Here is a 20,241-nt window from a genome sequence, read left to right as displayed (position 1 = left end):
CGTACTCCCACATAACGTAAGTCAAACCTTTATTAGTATAGGCTTAGATACAGGATAGCAAAATCATGTAGGTTGAAGAATTTAATTTTTGAAGCATTTCAGAAATTGACAGATAAGATCAGATCAGATAACAGTTGGCCGTAGTTCAATTTGCTGACGATACTACCATATTATAGCGTCATAAAAATTGAATTGATTGACTTTTGTTGCTGAATCATAAGAGATGCGTTCTGTTTTAATCGATTAGGCTTTTTAATAAAATTTATACTGGGGTTTAAGTGTGATTTCAATGATCTGATAGACAAACTTCGTTACCTAATAAATACAGTTGTAAATTTCTGGGTCGTTTGTTGTCTACGGTCTGACGAGCACATTCTGAACCTCTTTTTAGGACTTTCTTTAGGGTACAGTGAGGATGATAAGACTCGAGCTGGGAAGGGTAATAATTTTGACAGACTTAATATGTACTCATATAAAGGCTCTATTTATAACTGAAAGAATTCTCACCTTATTTGGAGATATCATTTGCGCAAATTCATAAAAAAAATGATGACTCTCAGATACACACCATGTCACTCGTCAAGTAAGTGATGTTGTTTTATCTATTCTTACATAGGAACTTACTGATTCAGAAGAGTCAACTTTCGATCGTATCCCTTTGACCATCAGAAATAGCAACAAATTCCAAAGTTCAATATCCAGTAACACAAGACATTTTGAATTAACCAATAGTTTATTAGACAAAAGTGTAAATATACAGGATTTGCTTGTAGGACTTGTCAGAAGGAGTTGAACTGACCAAAAATCAGGTATATAAAAATTGCATAATAAAACAGATAGTAAAGCATTAAAACTTTAAAATTTTTGATATTCTTGGCAAAGGACGATTCTTTGGTTAGATTCATTGTTTCTGTCTTTTAATAGTGTGCATTGCATTTATCTGATTATTTTGTAGTGAAAAATGGCCATGTTTGTAAAAAGAATAAACTAGTGGACATAAATGTTCTCTGTCCTAGTTGGCTGATTGGAAAAAATATATAGACTGTAATTTAGCTATTGGTGCCATTTTTCTGGATTTAAGAAAAAGAAATAAAGAAAATGTGCTATATTACGTAAGTCAAAACAAAATCTTGTGTACAAGCATCCTAAAAACTAAAAAATTTCAAATTCACCTTAAATTTCAAACAACATCTTAACCAGTTTACCGTAAAATTCACACATTACCAAAATTAATTATAACAAAACAGATTGAAAAAAAGCATCTTTTTGATAAATTGCATTAAAAAATAAGTAAAGCTGTCAATGAAACAGAATTTAGAGGAAGTAAATTAAAATATTTAGGACATTTATGAATAAGAGTAGCTGTTTCTAAGATAAAAAGAGAAAGAAGACTTAGGATTTTTTGAGATATAAAGAGAGGCTTACAAGAATCAGCAGCGCGACCCAGCGGAACATAGGTATCTAACTGCCTTTTTTTGAATCACAAAAATTATGTTTAATAATCCCTTGTTGCTTAAACCCCAAAAACGCAAGCCATAACGAAGAAGAGACTCAATAAGAGAAAAGTACACTGAACGTACAACTACCCCTCCCAGCTCATGCCCCGCCATTCTTACTGCAAAGCATCCAGAGGATAATTTTGATGCAAGATTTAGGATATGATCTTCGAAGCGAAGGTGACCATCAATGGTAATACCAAGGAACTCACAGCTTTTTTTGTTTTGCAAGGGGGAGTTTTCACTAAACATAAGGCCCTAAACGTCACACTTAAATCCCATAATAAAGGTTTTGCCCACATTGAATACAAGCCTGTTTGCAGCACACCACTCCGATAAAATCTTAAGATCCTTAAAAACCTGGGCTCTAACATTATCAGATTCTCGATGATTCCATAAAATGGTGGTATGCCCCACTTTGCCCTGCAGTTTATGAACCCAAATCACTTACATAGAGCAAAAATAATAGTGGTCCTAACACTGAACCCTGAGGTACTCCAGTTTTAAGGGATCTGGAATCGGATAAACATCCAAATACTGTAACTCTTTGGGTAAGATTAGACAGATAGGATTCCAGCCATTGCAATGCCACACCTGTAAAGCTATAAATATTGAGCTTAAACAGGAGTATTACATGATCTACACAGTCAAATGCCTTGGATAAATCGCAAAACACTGACGCCGCGGACTCTCCAGAATTTAAGGACAAATAGACACTCTTCAAAAAGCCGAAAACAGCGTCATGAGTCCCTTTTCCCGTTTGAAATCTAAACTGTTTTGCAGATAAAATGAAGAGACAATATTCTGATTACTTCAACTATCTTGGAGAGGGTAGATAATATAGAAATTGGACGGAAATTACAAGTACTCACTCAAATCTCCACCATTATAAAGAGGCATAACCACTGCCTCTTTCAAACATGCTGGAAAGATGCCATTATGAAAGGAATTATTTATGGCAGAAGCTAAGGCACTCAATGCTGAGTCAGGCAAAAGGAGTAGTAATTTTGAGGCTCCAGCTGATTTATGGTTTTTTAAGCTTTTAATTGCATCTTTCACGTCAGTAAGGGTAACAAAATAAAAGAAAAAAGAATTTTGAACTGACACTCGTTGAATATAATGCAAAGGATCAATATTAGTATTCACATCCTTGAGCAATAAATAAGGAATATTACAGTAATAATCATTTAAACTATTTGGTCTTACTTCTGGTTCTGAAACTTTCTTGTGAGAATGCCTGAAGTCATTTATAATAGACCAACACTCTCTCTGCCTATTTGAGGACACATTCAAGCGGTCACTATAATATTTAACCTTTGCTGCTTTTATCGTCTTTCTGTATAGACTACGATATTTCTGATGATAAAAAATAATGTTTGCATTAGTTGTATACTTGCACAACTTAGCCAAAAAACGGAGGTTTTTAGCTCAAGTTCTGAGGCCTGCTGTGACCCATGGTTTTCTATTTTTCATTTTAGGCCTCTTTTTAGGTAAACACTGATTGATCTTGTCACATAGCACATGAAATAACAAAGTAAACGGGTCAGAAGCCATTTCAACTGCGTGCCAATTAACCAAAGCTGTAGTAGAAGAAAAAGCATTGAAATTTGCTCTGCTGAAAATTCTTCCTATATAATGAGATGAACAGTGTGGCATGGAATCCTAGCGAGAATGGCTTTATGGTCAGAAATAAGAAGAGTAGCATTTGAAACTATCAATAGCAAGAGATAAATACCAAAATTAAAAAGTATAGGTTTAGAGGGGATTGTTTTAGAGTGGTTTAGTATGTATTTAAAAGGTATGGTGTTCTACAGGGTAGTGTATTAGGCCAATTGCTATTTATCATAGATATTAATAATTTAATAGATGTTAAAGAATGCACAACTTATCTCTTTGCAGATGACGCTTTATTTTATTTTAGTACATTAAACACACATGAGCTTTAATTTAAATTAAATAATATTTTAAAATCGGTCTATGAGTGGTGTAATTTAAATGATTTAAAAGTTAACATCTCTAAAATAAAATATATGATATCAGCAAAGGAATGCTTTTACAGACACTTACCAGCACAGTAAAAATAAAAAAAGTAGGGAAACATTTGATAGGTTTGTTAAAGTTCAAGTTGCTCATAGTAAGATGTGGCTGACAATACGACAAGAACAGTATTATCCTTATCATTATGAATTGGTTCATGCGCTTTAACCTGAAAATCATCCTGGAAGAGTTGTATTTTGCCAGTGGCTTTTAAAACAGTTCGGCAGAAATGAAGATTTTGGGAAATTAATTTTTTGTACAGACGAGGCTACATTTACACAAGATGGAGTGCAAAATTTTTACAACACTCATGTTGTGGCAATAACAAATCCACATGCTATACATAGACCTATTTTTCAACATTGATTTTCACTAAATGTTTGTGCTGGCATGTTAAATAGCATGCTTATTGGACCCTACTTTTTTCCACCTCGACTGATCTGTGATCTTATTTAGATTTTCTTCGACATAATCTGGCATAATTATTAGAAGATCTTCTTCTAAATGTTAAACAGAATATGTGGTTTCTACATAATAGAGCTCCACCACTTTTTAGATGAGAAGTTCATGAACATCTAAATAATGAGTTTTCGAATAGATGGATAGGGCGTAATTGATCAATTTCTTGGCCTCCTCGCTCCCCAGATTTATTGCCTTGCGATTTTTTCCTATAGTTATTTAAAAAGTTGGTGCATCATGATTGAGCAGTCTTCAGAAGAACTTTAAGAGCGCATTGAAATTTGCAATTGAAACTCTTATGATTTAATTTGTGGATACTAGGATTTTATTTTCAAAGGTTGTAAAGGGTCGTGGATTTGTCGAGTAAGATTGTGTTTTAATCGAACAAATGGAGACTATTTTGAACAATTTTTGTAAAAACTGTAACCATTTAACTTAATGAAGATTTTCCATTATTGAAAAATAATTTTTTAAAATGTAAAGTAACTCTCTTATTATGCAACTTTTATATAGGCAATTTTTGATATATTAACTTTTTTGGACGGGTTCTACAAGGTGATAAATGATTCAACCTTGAAAGATCACCTAATCACGTTAAGAATACCCTGTAATGTTAATTGTTACTCTGGCTCTTGCTTATTAAAATAAACTAAAAATGTGCTATATAAAGTAAGATATACAATCTTACAAAGCATTCTTAAATCTGGAGAAAATACTTTGGAATTCTTCGATATTTCTGATAAAGAGAGAGAGTAATAATTCCTTGCAAGTGGAAATGCAACAAACATCATTCATATAGCCTGTGCCTGGTAAGAAGACCCTAATATCTTATATGAATTACCACAGACGTCTCCAAGATAGAAAAGAGAGAATGAGATGAGAATTCTTATAGATATATAGAGGCTTATCTGAGTCTTTCAATCCAATTAAGCGTTTTTTTAATCACAAATATAATATGTTCTATTACTTAGACGCTAGCATGGAAGGCTTAGTGAGAAACGTAGAAAGAACTCATTTGGGACCATAACTGAAACCTAATAGGCTGATGGCGAAAAGTATTATAACTTTTACTTCAGATTTGATTTTCTAAGAAACAAACACAAATAGGAGACTTTTGGCAAAAAAAGTTTCAGTTTTTAGACTTTGTTCAACTAATATTTGTCAGTTATGGCTTTTATTTATTTTTGTTGTTAAAGTTTTAACTGGTGTAGTCCGAAATAAAAAAAATCGGTTAACTTCCGGTTAAAATACTTGAATGAAATGCAAAAGGGGGATTTGACTGATAAATTGATAATATAAAGACTTTAGTTATTACCGGAGTTATACCACTTTTCTTTTTTTATTTATGACTCAAAATAGTTATTTTCTATCTAAAGTATTAGAAATATTATTCTAAAAGCCAATACAAAAAATTCATTTTGACGGAATAAATTTTAATTATTACACTTTGTTCCATTAAATTTAAAGAGCTTTCACTTATTCAGTGTTTAAAATGTTTAAAGTAAATTTGCCTAAAAACCATTGAGGTTATGAAAAAATTTAACAGATCGGTTGTTGCTAGAAATGTAAAAATTACAATTATTAAACTTTTTTTTAATAAAGTAATGGTTATTTTATTATTGCACAATATATTTTTATCTTGGTACAGTTTCAATTTCAGCTTTGATTTTGTCAAAATCCAATACAATTACATGCAAATGCAAATAAAGAATTTAATGTCTACATTTTTAATTACAGTAGTTTTCTCTCTAATAATAATTAGCTTAATAGTTTTTCAGTTATACTCCAAATTGGCGCTTTTCTTTAGAAAAATTTATTTATATTAAAAAAGTATATTTTCTTAAATAGTTGTAATTAATTTCACTATTAACCTATAAGGTTTCAGTTATGATTTCTTTTTTCTTAAAGTTCAAATTATAATAATTTTAGCTGAATCGTTTTTTTTTTGATAAACACATTTTTATTTAAATTTCAGTTTTTTTTTCTATTGTAGTTATGTTTTTGTCGATTTTAGGCTACATAGTTTCTAGTCAGAGTTTCAACTGTAAATTTGATTCCCAAAAAGTCATTACGACACGGAATAAATGACTTTTTGGTCAAGATATTTATAATCTAAAGTTTATCTACGATTTTTCAATAATAATTTAGAATACTTTAATTTTAATAATAAATTTTAAATTCATGGTCAATAATCATGCTTATGAAAAAATCCTGTTATTAATTTTAGGAATATTTATTTCCAGCTATAATTTCAATTTTAACCGTAATTTGCTTTTTTATATTAATATTTATAGCTTTTTAAAATAATGATTTTGAAAAAGTATACTTTAACCAGTTTCTAACGTTAAACAATGGCTGCCAGTCTCGCAATCAAATCATAAACTCTCAAACCAAAATATTTCAAAAATGGCTGAACCAAATATTCTTAATGTATATATTTTTGAAAAAAGAACAAAAAGATCTTTTAAAAAAATAAAATACATCGTGTCCTATTTAAGAAATGTCTCTCTTTTTTACCTTTTTTACAACACCCTGTATACTTAACACTATATTTCGAAAAAACTACATGTCAAACTCTACAAGTTTTATAGTTACCATTTTTTTATACAGGTTACCCCAAAAAAATTTAAGCGGGTGGGAAAATATAAAAAATGACCTTGTACTATAATATATTTTTTCTTCAATACAATTTAAAAAAAAATGCATATGAAAAATTAAGTTTTTAGTTATAATACTTTTCTCCAAATAATAATTAACCTAATAGTTTTCCAGTTATACTTCAAATTGGCTCTTTTCATCTTATCAACTTTAAACTTAATTTTCTTAAGAACCATTCTTAAACATAACCAATTAAATTTTTTAATTATTACATTTTTCCAGTAAACTAACTATTTTTCAGTTAACCATAGCTGAAATATTGTCGATTTCTAGATAAATTTAAAGTATATTTCCTCAAATATTTGTCACAAAGCCTTAGGTTTTTAGCTGTATATATATTTCTTAAAAACATCTTTAATCAAATTTCAGTTTGTTTTCTATTATGCTTTTGCACCACAGGGTTCATTTCTTGTCAAAATTTAAATTGTAAATTTGGTTCCCAAAAACCATTCCAATTAGGAAAAAAATTACGTTTTGTTGAAGCCATTTATAATATAAAATTTCAAAAAATTGTTAAATCTAAGATTTTTTAGTTATGATTTAGAATACATATGTAATTTACTCTTTTCGCTTTAATGTTGATCTGGAAGTTGATTTCTGAAAGAAAACAGTAAGATCCTGGACATAACTTGACTTAACTAAACCCTCCCTCAATAAAATGTTTATATTTGAAAGTTCGTAATTCCGAAATGTATTGCTTGAACAACAGCACTTAAATTATTTTCTATAAACGATAAACCAAATGACCTTTCTTAACCCTTATAGTGAATTTATATACTTTTACAAACCTAAATTGAAAAAATTATTGCTTCGAATGTCCTCAAAAAGGATGAATATTTATAAATGATTTATGAGCGTGAAGCGCAAATGTTTCCGCAAATCCTCAATTTTTGTAAATATTATTTAATTAATTCACGTGTGTGTGTGTAAACAGCAGCAAAAGTGTGTTGTCAAAGTGAAACCGACTAAACAAACTGATAATGCGAGATAAGGAAAGGGGGTGTCGAGAGTCGAATGCGGACAACGCTCCAGAAATCCAGACGATCAGCATCCATATCGATTATTCCAAATATATCGATCTTAAAGCCTTTAATCGTGGACCCAAAACACTGCCACTCGCACACAAAATTTACACAAAATTCAATACCTGAGCCACTTGGCACAAAACACACTAATATCCTCCCTAGCAGGAGTTTCACCACATAACTAACAACTAACTAAACTGTTAAGTGTCGTTCGTCGGCCATATTTTTAACAGTATAAACGATGGCTCAGGCTGGGTTGTAAATTCCTGCGGCCGCCCTGACGACTGTGGGACGGCGGGTGTTCGGCTACGCTCGGGGTTGCTCGGGGTGGCATTCGTCTCACTGAGGATCATAGCAGGCCGGGCGAGGACGCGCTGCTGCAGCGATTCTCGCTTGTTTTTTGCCCCCCTTGTGCGACGTTGCCAAGTAAGCGTAGCCGCGTTTCCTGCTATGCGCTTCGTTGTAACAAGAGGAAAAAAAATACGTGAGGGAAGATTGGTTTGATGATTTGTAGCAGTGGTGCCGGATTTATTAGTTTTACGGAATGCTGGAGGTGATTTTTAGTAATGGCGAAATTGTCCGGTTCGAAGGACCATGTTAAGATAGGGTTTTTGCAAGTTCTGTTCTAGAGTCTGGGCGTTTTTACTTGTTGGGCTTAAGGAAGTATCAGATATTTATTGAAGAAGTCCATTTTGCAAGTAGAGTTTTCTTAAAAGTAAGTCTTTTCCCCACAAGATCAATGCTAATCTTGTTTTAATTATGAGATACTGAGCCGTGAAATTTAACTTCATATTCAGAACCATGTATAGCTTCATTTCCATTCCAAAGTTGATAAAATAAGAGATTTGACCAATAACTGCATGCTTGCGAATTATATATATTAATGAATGGATATTAGGCTGTATACAGGGTGTCCTATTTGCGACTATGTATGACTATTGCTATTTCCGAAACTAGGAAATACGAGGGCGGTTAAATTAGAAAAAAGTTGCTAATTTTGATGCTTATTCTTTTACAGCGTTGCAAAATGTTTTTTAGTTCGTGAGTTACAGGGTGATGTATAAAAAACGCCAAATTTTATTTTAGTTATTATTTCCAAAATTGTTGCTTTTAGAAACTTACTTTTAATTACAAAGTTTTATAATTTTTTGTACTCTACAAAACTTTACTTTTACTTTTTTAAATGACGTTTGGTATCTTGGCAGTGGCTATCAACTTCTTTTTTTTAAATAGGGACCTGCATTTTTTATAACTTTTTTAAAAGCATTTTTATTCCCTTTAAAATGATGTATCTCATACATAACGTTTCGACGTATTAAAAGCCATCATCAGGAATGTTTCCTTAATGCGAGGCCTGATTTTTTTTTCAATTGTAAATTAATTAGTAACAGTAAAAAGTTTATCTTTTTGGTTGTTATTTAAAAATACTTATAAACGCTAGAATAATATAAAAGTGGTAATATTAATAATAATTCCATTTTAGATATAAAATTACTTGGTTTTTGAAATAACCTTTAAGGAATGTACCATTTGTATAGCTGTCATCAATGTCAACGTCATGTGTTAAACATCAATATTCAAAGGAGGTAATTAAAAAAAATAAATATTACAACAATGACCTGACTTACTTTATAATAAATTTATTTTTAATAAACAATATAATAATGATCAAAAATAAATCCAGAACATATTTAAAATAAATAAATGCTATAATAATATATAAATAATTATGAAATAAATTGTTATTAATCTAAATGTTCGAAATGACCACCGTTATTTTGTAAGCATTTGCGCGCATTGGTTACACTTTTTCTTTGAATATTGTTGAATGAATTGAAATTTTATTGCACGTTTTTCTTATTTTTACACATAGGTCCTCTAAATGGAGGGCGTAGTTTGATAAACCTGGTTCTTAATAAAATTCTATGTGAAAAAATCAATGGATGTTAAATCAGGCGATCTTGCGGGCCAATTTATAGGACCGTTATTAACAATCCAACAAATATTTCAACTACTTCAACTAGTGACACAGCCAACTAAACTAAACGGATAATATCAATAAGATTCATAATTTAAAATTACATTTTTTAACATATATTATTATTATTTTAATATACATGCGCCATTTAAAACGGCCAGAATTACTAAAGGAAGGAGTCCTTGGATCACAGATAATATCAAACATCTTATTTATCTTACAAATGGGGCCTTGTCCAAGTACAAAAGATAAAAAACTGAATTAAATTGGGAACACTATCGCCAACTTCGGAACCAAGTGACAGCGGCTGTTGAAATAGAGAAGAAGTGCTATCTCAATAACACCTTACAAAAGGGTGACTCCAAAAATAACTGGAAGGTACTACGTCAGCTGAACATACATTGCAAGCCTCAAAACACCATTCCTGACCACTTGGGTGACCCTGAAATCATAAATACCTTTTTTATAAATGCTGCATCTTCCAACGCGCCTAATCCAGAAACGTTGTCTTATTATCTACTAAATGTCAAGGAAGGGGTAGGAAACTTCGAGTTTCAGCTAGCAACGCTTGAAGAAGTTAAATCTACTTTATTCTCAATGAAATCTGAGGCCATTGGGACAGATGGTATAGGCTTGTCAATGCTGCTCCACTGCTGTCCATATATTCTTCCATTTCTAGTGCATCTTGTTAATTTTTGTATTGAATCTTCAACTTTTCCCGATTCTTGGAAGTCCTCATACCTTATCCCTATTCCAAAAGTCCCTTCTCCAACTGAATTATCCGACCTTAGGCCTATTAGCATTCTCCCTGTCATCTCAAAAGTTTTAGAGAGGGTACTGGAAAGCCAAATCAGAACATACGTAAACAGATTTGATATCTTGCCGGTTATTCAGTCCGGGTTTCGAAAAGACTTCAGCTGCTCTACTGCTCTTCTAAAAGTAACTGACGATATTATACAGTCAACTGATTGTAATGAGTTAACAATCTTGACTCTACTTGATTACTCCAAGGCCTTTGATAAGTTAAATCACCAACTATTACTGGCTATACTAAAATTCTTAGGTTTTGGGGAGAGTGCTCGCTCTCTAGTTCGGCAATATTTGACCGGTCGAACTCAGATAGTGAAGCTCAATGGGAAGCAATCCTCGGCTATGGATCTCTCTTGCGGAGTACCACAAGGGTCTATTCTTGGTCCTCTATTCTTTACCCTGTATCAAATGTGTAAGAGTCTCAAATATTCAAAAGTCCATCTATATGCCGACGATACCCAGGTTTATTTCTCTTTTCCCCCTAACAAAATCTTAGAAGCTAATGATAAGGTATCTTACGACCTTAACATGCATGAAAATCATTGATTGAGTTTAAACCCAAGTAAATGTAAGGTTTTTCTTTTTGGTAGGTTGAATTCCAGAGACACATATGAGAAATTTGTTCAGATTAAATTGAATGGTCAACTAATAAATTGTAGTAATGCGGCTAGGAATCTTGGAGTTTTATTAGATGTTAAGTTGAGGTTCACTGAGCACATTGATCAATGTATTAAAAAAGCTTTTATTAACCTTAAGCTACTTTATAGTCAGAGGCAGCTCCTAAGGAACTAAAAAAAGTTTTATATAACAGTCTTGTATTGTCCCATTTCACTTACTGTGGTGTTTTGTCTGGCCCCTGCCTTTTGATAAGTGATATAAAAAGAATACAGTACATTCAAAATTGTTGTGTAAGGCTAATTAATGGAATGAGAAAATTTGATAGAGGTGTGAGTAGTGAGTTACGCTTGATGAGATGGCTAAATATGAGTGAAAGGAGGTTACTACATAGTCTTGTTCTCTTTAATAAAATTGTCTTTAAAAAATGCCCTAATTACCTTTATCAGAAACTTAAGTTTACATATGACGCTCATATTTTGGACTTAAGAAATAAGCATTTTATTACACCTCCTTTTCATAAAACTGTTTTATTTGAGAGGAGCTTTAGTTACTGTATTCATCTGCAATATAATAAAATTCCTCCTGAGTTAAAATATATTTCACCTTCTATATTTAAACGAAAAATAAGCAGTTATATTACTGATCTCTGTTAGCCTAGAGTGTTGTTAAATATCTATTCTTTAACTTATTGTAAATTTCATAAGTCTGTGTGGTTATCAAACGTTGTAATGTTAATCGGTTGTGCATATAGGCAGTTAGAACTTAATATTTTGTAACTATGCAATTTAAGATACATTTTGAAATTTTTTGTAATATCTAACTTCAAGCTGATTTGTATGGTTAAGCTAGGAAGTAAGCTTCAACTTCGCCATTTAGAATTTACCAATTGTAAATTTTAATAAAGACATTATTATTATTATTATTATATTTAGATTAGGATTTAACATAAATAACCTCCAGGTTAATAAGCTTAAGTTTTTAGCTAATTAAGTTTTGCATTATGAGGAAAAGAGCAAACATTTAAAAGTATTTAAGTTTTTGGCAATTAAAAGTCAGATCCGCACTAAAGAAACATTCCTGATGATGGTTATTAATACGCTGAAACGTTGGGAAACGTTTAGGAGTGAGATACATCAATTTAAAGAGAATGAAAAATGCTTTCAAAATAAGTTATAAAAAATGCAGGTCCGTATTTAAAAAAAAAGTTGATAGCCGTTGCCAGGATACCAAACTTCATAACAAAAAATTATAGGTGATGAAATAGAGCACAAAAAATTATAAAACTCTAAAATTAAATTTCTCTGTAATTCACATTTAACTACTAAACATTTTGCAACGCTGTAAAAAGATTCAGAATAAGCATCAAAATTAACAACTTTTTCCTAATTTAACCGCCCTCGTATCCCTATAGTTTCGGAAATAGGAATAGTCATACAAGGCAAATAGGACACCCCGTATGTAACTGGTCTGGAAAATATTTTTAAATATACAAGGTGCTTCAAAAAAGTGTGGCGATATAAGCGGCATTTTTTTAAAATAAGTGTCAGTTTTTTATTTCACTTTTTAGACCACCTTAAAAATCACTACATCATTTAATTTCATCTTGACATCAGAAATATCACTTTATAATGAAGGATTACTTTGACTTAAATGGTTTCTTTCTGTCATACACATGGAAGACCAATGCATCTTTGCAAGACCCTGTATACAGTGTCTGTACCTTGGAATAAATTCAGTATTTCATATGCTTTTTGCCGGTCGATTAGTATTTCTAGTCCACTCTTTTTTCTGGAAAACAAACCTATACAGTGCGTTCCAAAAATAAGATATGACGTCATCGACACTTTTTTTAAATAGTAACCCAATTTTTTCTTGCATATTTTTAAAGGGAGTATCAAATTATACAGTTTATATACCAGTTTCAAGATAATTCAAATATTTTTTTTATTTAATATAAATAATAAAATCTGTTTTACTCCAAAAGTTTTGTAACAAATGTTAAAAATTTAGTGCATTTACTATTTAATATTATCCTTAACGATCTGAAAATCGTTTCTATAGAGCCTATCGACTGCAAAGTTTCAGGTTTTTTATGACTTACGATTTCCAAGATAATTGAAACACCTTGTTTTCAAGAATAACAAACATTTACCCGGTATTTTTTTCTCTTATAAATGTTCAAAATGTAGCCCATTTGGCAATGCCCTAAGAGTACGTGAAATTCTTTTTGAATGTTTCTAATAACTTCTAGAAAAAAATAATTTACACTCATGCCTTATTCTGGTGTTCAACTCCTCCTCAATGTTTGCGGGCTTGGACATATAAACTTTGAATTTCAAAAATCTAATGGAGTTAGATCGGGAGATCTTGGTGGCCATTCAAAAGGTCCGTTTCTATCAATCCATCTGCCAGGAAATATTGTATCCAGATAGTGTCTAACAGGACGTGCAAAATGGGGAAGTGGACTATCTTGTTGAAACCAGATGTTGCTATTTGTCATATCAGCTTCTATTTGATCAGGAAACAAAGCAGCTAGATTTGGAATTCGTTCTTATTATAAAAACTGTAAATATCTTTATTTAGATTTTCTTCAAAGAAAATTGGGCCCATAACTTGCTGGCCTACAATCCTACCAAGCTCGTACACAAGACGAGAACAAACAACTGAAAATCTAACAAATTCAAATAAGTTTTTTTGGAATAATTTTTTTTATTACAATGGCGCTTTTCTCGATTTGCGACTTGCAAATATTTCTCACTTCAAAATTGCACTTCTTAGCTACCTCCTCTTCTATTGATAATAGCCCTAAATCTAATTCGATCCTGCTGCAGCGTAGACCTTTCTGAGCAACAGTTACAGGTGTAGTGAAGAATGATGTCCAAACAACAATCACATTTTTAGGGGACAATATTTCTCATTTTATTTAATAAGTGAAAAGGACTAAGTTATGCGTTGCCGTCTTTCAGCACTATCTTGTACTATTAATACATCCAAGCATTCAGTTACTGGTCAAATCCCTTACTTTATCAACTTCGGAATGGAAATGAAAGTACATGGTTCTGTCCGAAGTGGTAAATCTGATGATGATGAGTTGTCTCATTGAAATGCCTCACTCTTAAGACAAATTAGCATTTTATTTTGTGGACAAAAGATTTCCTTTTAAGAAAACATCTTCCAAATTCAAATTATCAAAATTCTTAAAAAAAAAAAACAAAAAGGTATATAAAAGGAGTTAGACGAGAAAGAACGAAAATACGAAGAAGAAAATGAAGACTTTTTAACTGAAGATTTCTCTTTAATGAAAAAACCATATCCCTTAATTTGAAAGAAATTACAGAAAAAATTATTATTGTTCATTATGGACGACTCTTGCCGAATACTCTCAGCAAAATGCTTCTAACTCAATTTTAATGGAAAGCTACCAAATTTATGAATATAAAGAGTTTCACTTTCTTGGCAAGTAAAGCAATTGATATTCTGACTATTCATATTCTAACCATTTGAAAATCAATTAAAGGCAAATAAATGCAGTTCCTAGTTCAATGGCTAGATTGTTGATGAAGTAAAGCATGACAGAATAAAAAAAAAAAAATAAAAACAAACATCTTAAAAAACGTCAGAAATTTGACGAAATTAAAATAAATTAGGAAAGCTGAAAAAAAAGAAGCAGAGGAAAAAGCGGAACAAGCAAAAAACTAAAAAGAGAAGAATAATAATACATACAGAATGTTAATAGTAATAATTTAGAAGATCTGGCACAAACAATACGGTAACGTAAAAAATTATATGCTACAATAAGAAAAATATTATGATTCTAAATTCTTACCCTATAGATACCATTGGAATAAAGTTGCAATATGAAGGATCTAATATTTTCCAGAATTATTAATTTCCTGGTAAGGTAGGTTTGAAATCAGATGGTTTTTATCTTAAATTTTACATTAGACATCTACTAGAAGAAAGTCCAACCAACCATTCCAAAAATCCAAATAAAAATAATTTATTTTCTTCCTACTTATTTAAGCTGTCCTCCTCAGACCCCAGGTATCATATATGATACCTGAGGATTTAATTTTTTTTTCGGCGCGCTGAAGCAATTAGCCGCCAGTTCCATGGTATCATAAATGATACATAGCCAAATATGCGCACACGCGAGGTTAGGTTAGTGTATTGTTTACATTTGCAAGTGCACGTTGCATCATTATGCCTTTTGACCAAAATAAGAGTAACTAATATTGTTCTTGCTTTTTTATTGTTATATATTGACGGCAGGTAGCACATAGAACATGTGTAATAAAAAAATTATCTCTTAGTAATCTAATCGTGCCGCAAATGGTAGACTTAGTAAAGGTATCACCAGTGATATCTTGGGTCTCTAAGACTACAAAAATAAATGAATTGTTAGGAATTTGTGTGTTAAATATAAAATCATATTTTGGGTTTTTTTAATTATTTGCCTTGTTGAACATCATTATTTCGTCACTCGTCTATGAAATAATTTTTAGGGGCCTTAACCAGCTTCGGGCTAGAAGAATTAGTTCTTAATCTGGACCTAGACCAATCAGATATCGGCGATTTATCGTCGGAGAGTGGGGATGAAGTAGATGTGGACTTGGATTTGGTTAATATTAACCTTGATCATCAGGATGGATTAGAAAGTATAGAGGATATGGTATGATGGCAGAAAATATGAGTGATTCTTCGGATGACGAGCCTCTTGTCCATTATTTACCAGGCTATGGAAAAACTTGGTCCCGTGTCCGGGAATTTAAACCATTCCAGTTTAACTTTAAAAACGAGAACATTTCCACTCAATTAAATCAATCAAGTATGTACCTAAGAAAATACATTTCTGATACTTTCTTTGAACAAATGGCAGGATTCACATATATGCGTGAGGTTATTGAGACAGGCCGTTCCCTTGAAACTTCTGAATATGAATTGCGAAAATTCGTTGGAGCTTCCATGTTGATTGGAATTTATGGTCTACCGAGAATAAGGATGTACTGAGCGCGAAGTACAAGAGTACCCATTGTTCCAGACACAATTTTAAGAAATCGGTACTTTATATTGCGATCACGGGTAAAACTTGTAGAAGATCAGAGGGTTACCAATGAAGAAAAAATAATAGATAGATTCTGGAAAGTAAGGCCTTTATTGGACATGGTGCAAAGAGGATGCCGTTTAAATGAACGAACGATAACAGTGTCAATAGATGAACACATGATTCCTTTTCATGGCCAAGTAAAAATGCGACAATTTGTTAGGGGTAAGCCAAATCCAGTGGGATTATTCCTCAAGCAGATTGCGAGCAAAGTGATTCTGATGAAGAGCAGGTAACGCCCCGAAAACAAAGGAAAATTTAGCCTATTCCAGATAGAAGAGAGAGGAAGCAGGGAAATACTCATCTACCAGTATTTACCAAACACGACCAGAAATCCAGATTAAAATGTCGATATCCGAAATGTGGTAAATTGACATTTGCTAAGTGTGCCTCATGTGACGTATATCTTTGCTGCTCCGTTGAGCGAAACTGTTTTGCTCTTTTTCACCAATAAAGTTTTTTTTTTGAAACTTTTTTTGTATTTATTTAAACCCAAAGTATCAAATATGATACCTTACTTTTTACAGTAAAAAACAAAAAAATATTTTTTTTTGATATTTTGTTGTTTTTTGGGCCCAACACTTTACAAAAAAGTACGTGTTTTAAAAAGATATGTTTTCATTTCACCTTGGGTCTGAGGAGGCTATACCCCATGTGGTCAAGGAGCAAAAAAAGGAGAAGAAGACTTTCACTCAAGAAGACACATACGAAGCTCTAAAATCTAAAACATTCAGGATAAAAGTGAATGAATGTGCTAAGGACACCAGTTTGGAAGATCTGCTAAAGACTAAAATTAGGTAAAAAAAGTAAAAAAATTAATTGGGCAAAAGCAATTACCAACTTTATGAAAATGAATATAATGGATAAACCACCAGCTTATTATCGGTTTAAAATTTAAACTTGGCTAACCTACATTGTTGATTATACGCTTTTAATATGATGCAGGGAATATGACCCTATTAGTGCCTATCTGTTGAACAAATAGGGCTAAAATTGTCACGATATATTTTAAAAGGGGACATTAATGGTATGGTAGCAATTTAGCCGTGGTTCCTGGCTACTAATATAATTTAAAAAACTGCTATTTAAGATATTTTTAGACAAAATTATCAATTTTAAATCACAATGTTTATAAAACAATCGTAAGATAATTATGTTTCTTGACTTATAATATCAGTGAAAATTACCTGATTCTTTTAAAGTGCTGTCAGTTTGTTATAGTCGCTGTTGAAGATTAGTTTGGTTTATCACTTTTCATGCTATACAGTAAAATAAACATAGAAACTCTTGAGTCGCATAGGGTTTTGGTTAAATAGAAAACATATACTAAACATGTTGTTAATTATCGGATTGTTGATCAAATTAATTAAGATTGCTAAGATTAACAAACCACACTTTAAGTACTATTAATTATGTTTCATATTATTGATATATTTTTATTAAGAAGTGGTTATATAAAAAATTATTTTGAATCTTTAATATTCAATTCTTTCTTCTGTGGCAGACATTTAATATTTCGCTTGATCTTTCTTTATTGCACTATCGTTATTGCTATATTTCACGTTGTAGTGGAAACTCATATATTCTACATCTTATGCTCTTCAAGGTCTTTGGGACCATGCTATTAGAGACCTCATGTTTTTTTTTAAATATCGATTGGATGTGAAACTAAATTGCAAAGCAAATAGTATTTATCTGCTATTATAATGGTATATTCTCAAATTAGAGAATCCCTAATAAGTTCTGTAAATTTTAATATGTTTAATAGAGAAAAAATTGGCATAATATAAAAAGAGAAGGAAAAATCGGAAAAAAGTAATTGATCCAACTTTTAATTCATTTAACAAATATACGCAGTAAAAGCAAATAAATAGACGAGGTTGTCTATTTCAAATCTGAAATTCGTCGTAATCAATGCTGCTCATCTACAGCGAGCATAAGTACATACAAAAAGATAATTTGTTGCAAACGTAGTTAAAATATCAGTAGTTGCTCAAAAAAAATCATAAATTACTGCTGCAAATCTTATGATTTAGTTAACAAGTTCCTTGATTGAAAACTGATTAAATTCTAAAATATATTAATTAAAAGCATAATCAAAAATTTAAATAAAAACCATATAAATCACTAAATTATGCAAGATTACAAAAAATAAATCAACTACTGGATGTAGTAGCATACTAATTGAGTTCTTTGGCATTCACCTTGGGTCTGAGGAGGCTATACCCCATGTGGTCAAGGAGCAAAAAAAAGGAGAAGAAGACTTTCACTCAAGAAGACACATACGAAGCTCTAAAATCTAAAACATTCAGGATAAAAGTGAATGAATGTGCTAAGGACACAGTTTGGAAGATCTGCTAAAGACTAAAATTAGGTAAAAAAAGTAAAAAAATTAATTGGGCAAAAGCAATTACCAACTTTATGAAAATGAATATAATGGATAAACCACCAGCTTATTATCGGTTTAAAATTTAAACTTGGCTAACCTACATTGTTGATTATACGCTTTTAATATGATGCAGGGAATATGACCCTATTAGTGCCTATCTGTTGAACAAAATAGGGCTAAAATTGTCACGATATATTTTAAAAGGGGACATTAATGGTATGGTAGCAATTTAGCCGTGGTTCCTGGCTACTAATATAATTTAAAAAACTGCTATTTAAGATATTTTTAGACAAAATTATCAATTTTAAATCACAATGTTTATAAAACAATCGTAAGATAATTATGTTTCTTGACTTATAATATCAGTGAAAATTACCTGATTCTTTTAAAGTGCTGTCAGTTTGTTATAGTCGCTGTTGAAGATTAGTTTGGTTTATCACTTTTCATGCTATACAGTAAAATAAACATAGAAACTCTTGAGTCGCATAGGGTTTTGGTTAAATAGAAAACATATACTAAACATGTTGTTAATTATCGGATTGTTGATCAAATTAATTAAGATTGCTAAGATTAACAAACCACACTTTAAGTACTATTAATTATGTTTCATATTATTGATATATTTTTATTAAGAAGTGGTTATATAAAAAATTTATTTTGAATCTTTAATATTCAATTCTTTCTTCTGTGGCAGACATTTAATATTTCGCTTGATCTTTCTTTATTGCACTATCGTTATTGCTATATTTCACGTTGTAGTGGAAACTCATATATTCTACATCTTATGCTCTTCAAGGTCTTTGGGACCATGCTATTAGAGACCTCATGTTTTTTTTTAAATATCGATTGGATGTGAAACTAAATTGCAAAGCAAATAGTATTTATCTGCTATTATAATGGTATATTCTCCAAATTAGAGAATCCCTAATAAGTTCTGTAAATTTTAATATGTTTAATAGAGAAAAAATTGGCATAATATAATAAAGAGAAGGAAAAATCGGAAAAAAGTAATTGATCCAACTTTTTAATTCATTTAACAAATATACGCAGTAAAAGCAAATAAATAGACGAGGTTGTCTATTTCAAATCTGAAATTCGTCGTAATCAATGCTGCTCATCTACAGCGAGCATAAGTACATACAAAAAGATAATTTGTTGCAAAACGTAGTTAAAATATCAGTAGTTGCTCAAAAAAATCATAAATTACTGCTGCAAATCTTATGATTTAGTTAACAAGTTCCTTGATTGAAAACTGATTAAATTCTAAAATATATTAATTAAAAGCATAATCAAAAATTTAAATAAAAACCATATAAATCACTAAATTATGCAAGATTACAAAAAATAAATCAACTACTGGATGTAGTAGCATACTAATTGAGTTCTTTGGCATTGAAGCCTGAAGGCTTCACTAGACATCTCAGAAAACTTTAAACCATTAAAATGCCTTAACCTCCGTGTGATTCACTGAACATTCAACCTTTACTCACGTCAGCTAAGCATTAATTAAAATCAAAAGCCACTTTTAATTCGAAAAAAAACTGTTTAATTACACTCAAGGAATTACCACGACATCTGGCAACGCGGCAATTTTATATGGGTGTCAAACGAATTTTACCGTTAGATGATAAATTAAAGTGACTCTCTTCCTGCTATGGCTCAGTTAA

The 20,241-nt window shown here is 31.3% G+C and overlaps 1 protein-coding gene across 6 annotated transcripts in view; it reads right to left on the bottom strand.

Moving 5' to 3' along the window:
* Positions 1 to 20,241, bottom strand: part of LOC126740811 (protein tramtrack, alpha isoform-like) — a 76,631-nt gene that overhangs the window by 33,438 nt on the left and 22,952 nt on the right. The window contains exon 1 of one of the 6 annotated variants that reach the window (XM_050446998.1): positions 7,798 to 8,058. The exons of the other annotated variants lie outside the window; for them this stretch is intronic. The gene's annotated coding sequence lies outside the window, so the exon portion shown is untranslated. Of the gene's footprint in view, positions 1 to 7,797; positions 8,059 to 20,241 lie in introns of those variants that run through there. 6 annotated transcript variants of the gene reach the window in all.

Source organism: Anthonomus grandis, chromosome 9 (assembly GCF_022605725.1).
Source record: "Anthonomus grandis grandis chromosome 9, icAntGran1.3, whole genome shotgun sequence".
NCBI classification, from domain to species: Eukaryota; Metazoa; Arthropoda; class Insecta; order Coleoptera; family Curculionidae; genus Anthonomus; species Anthonomus grandis.
The sequence above is the reverse complement of the archived record's forward strand: the minus strand, read 5'-3'. Positions and strand labels throughout refer to the sequence as shown.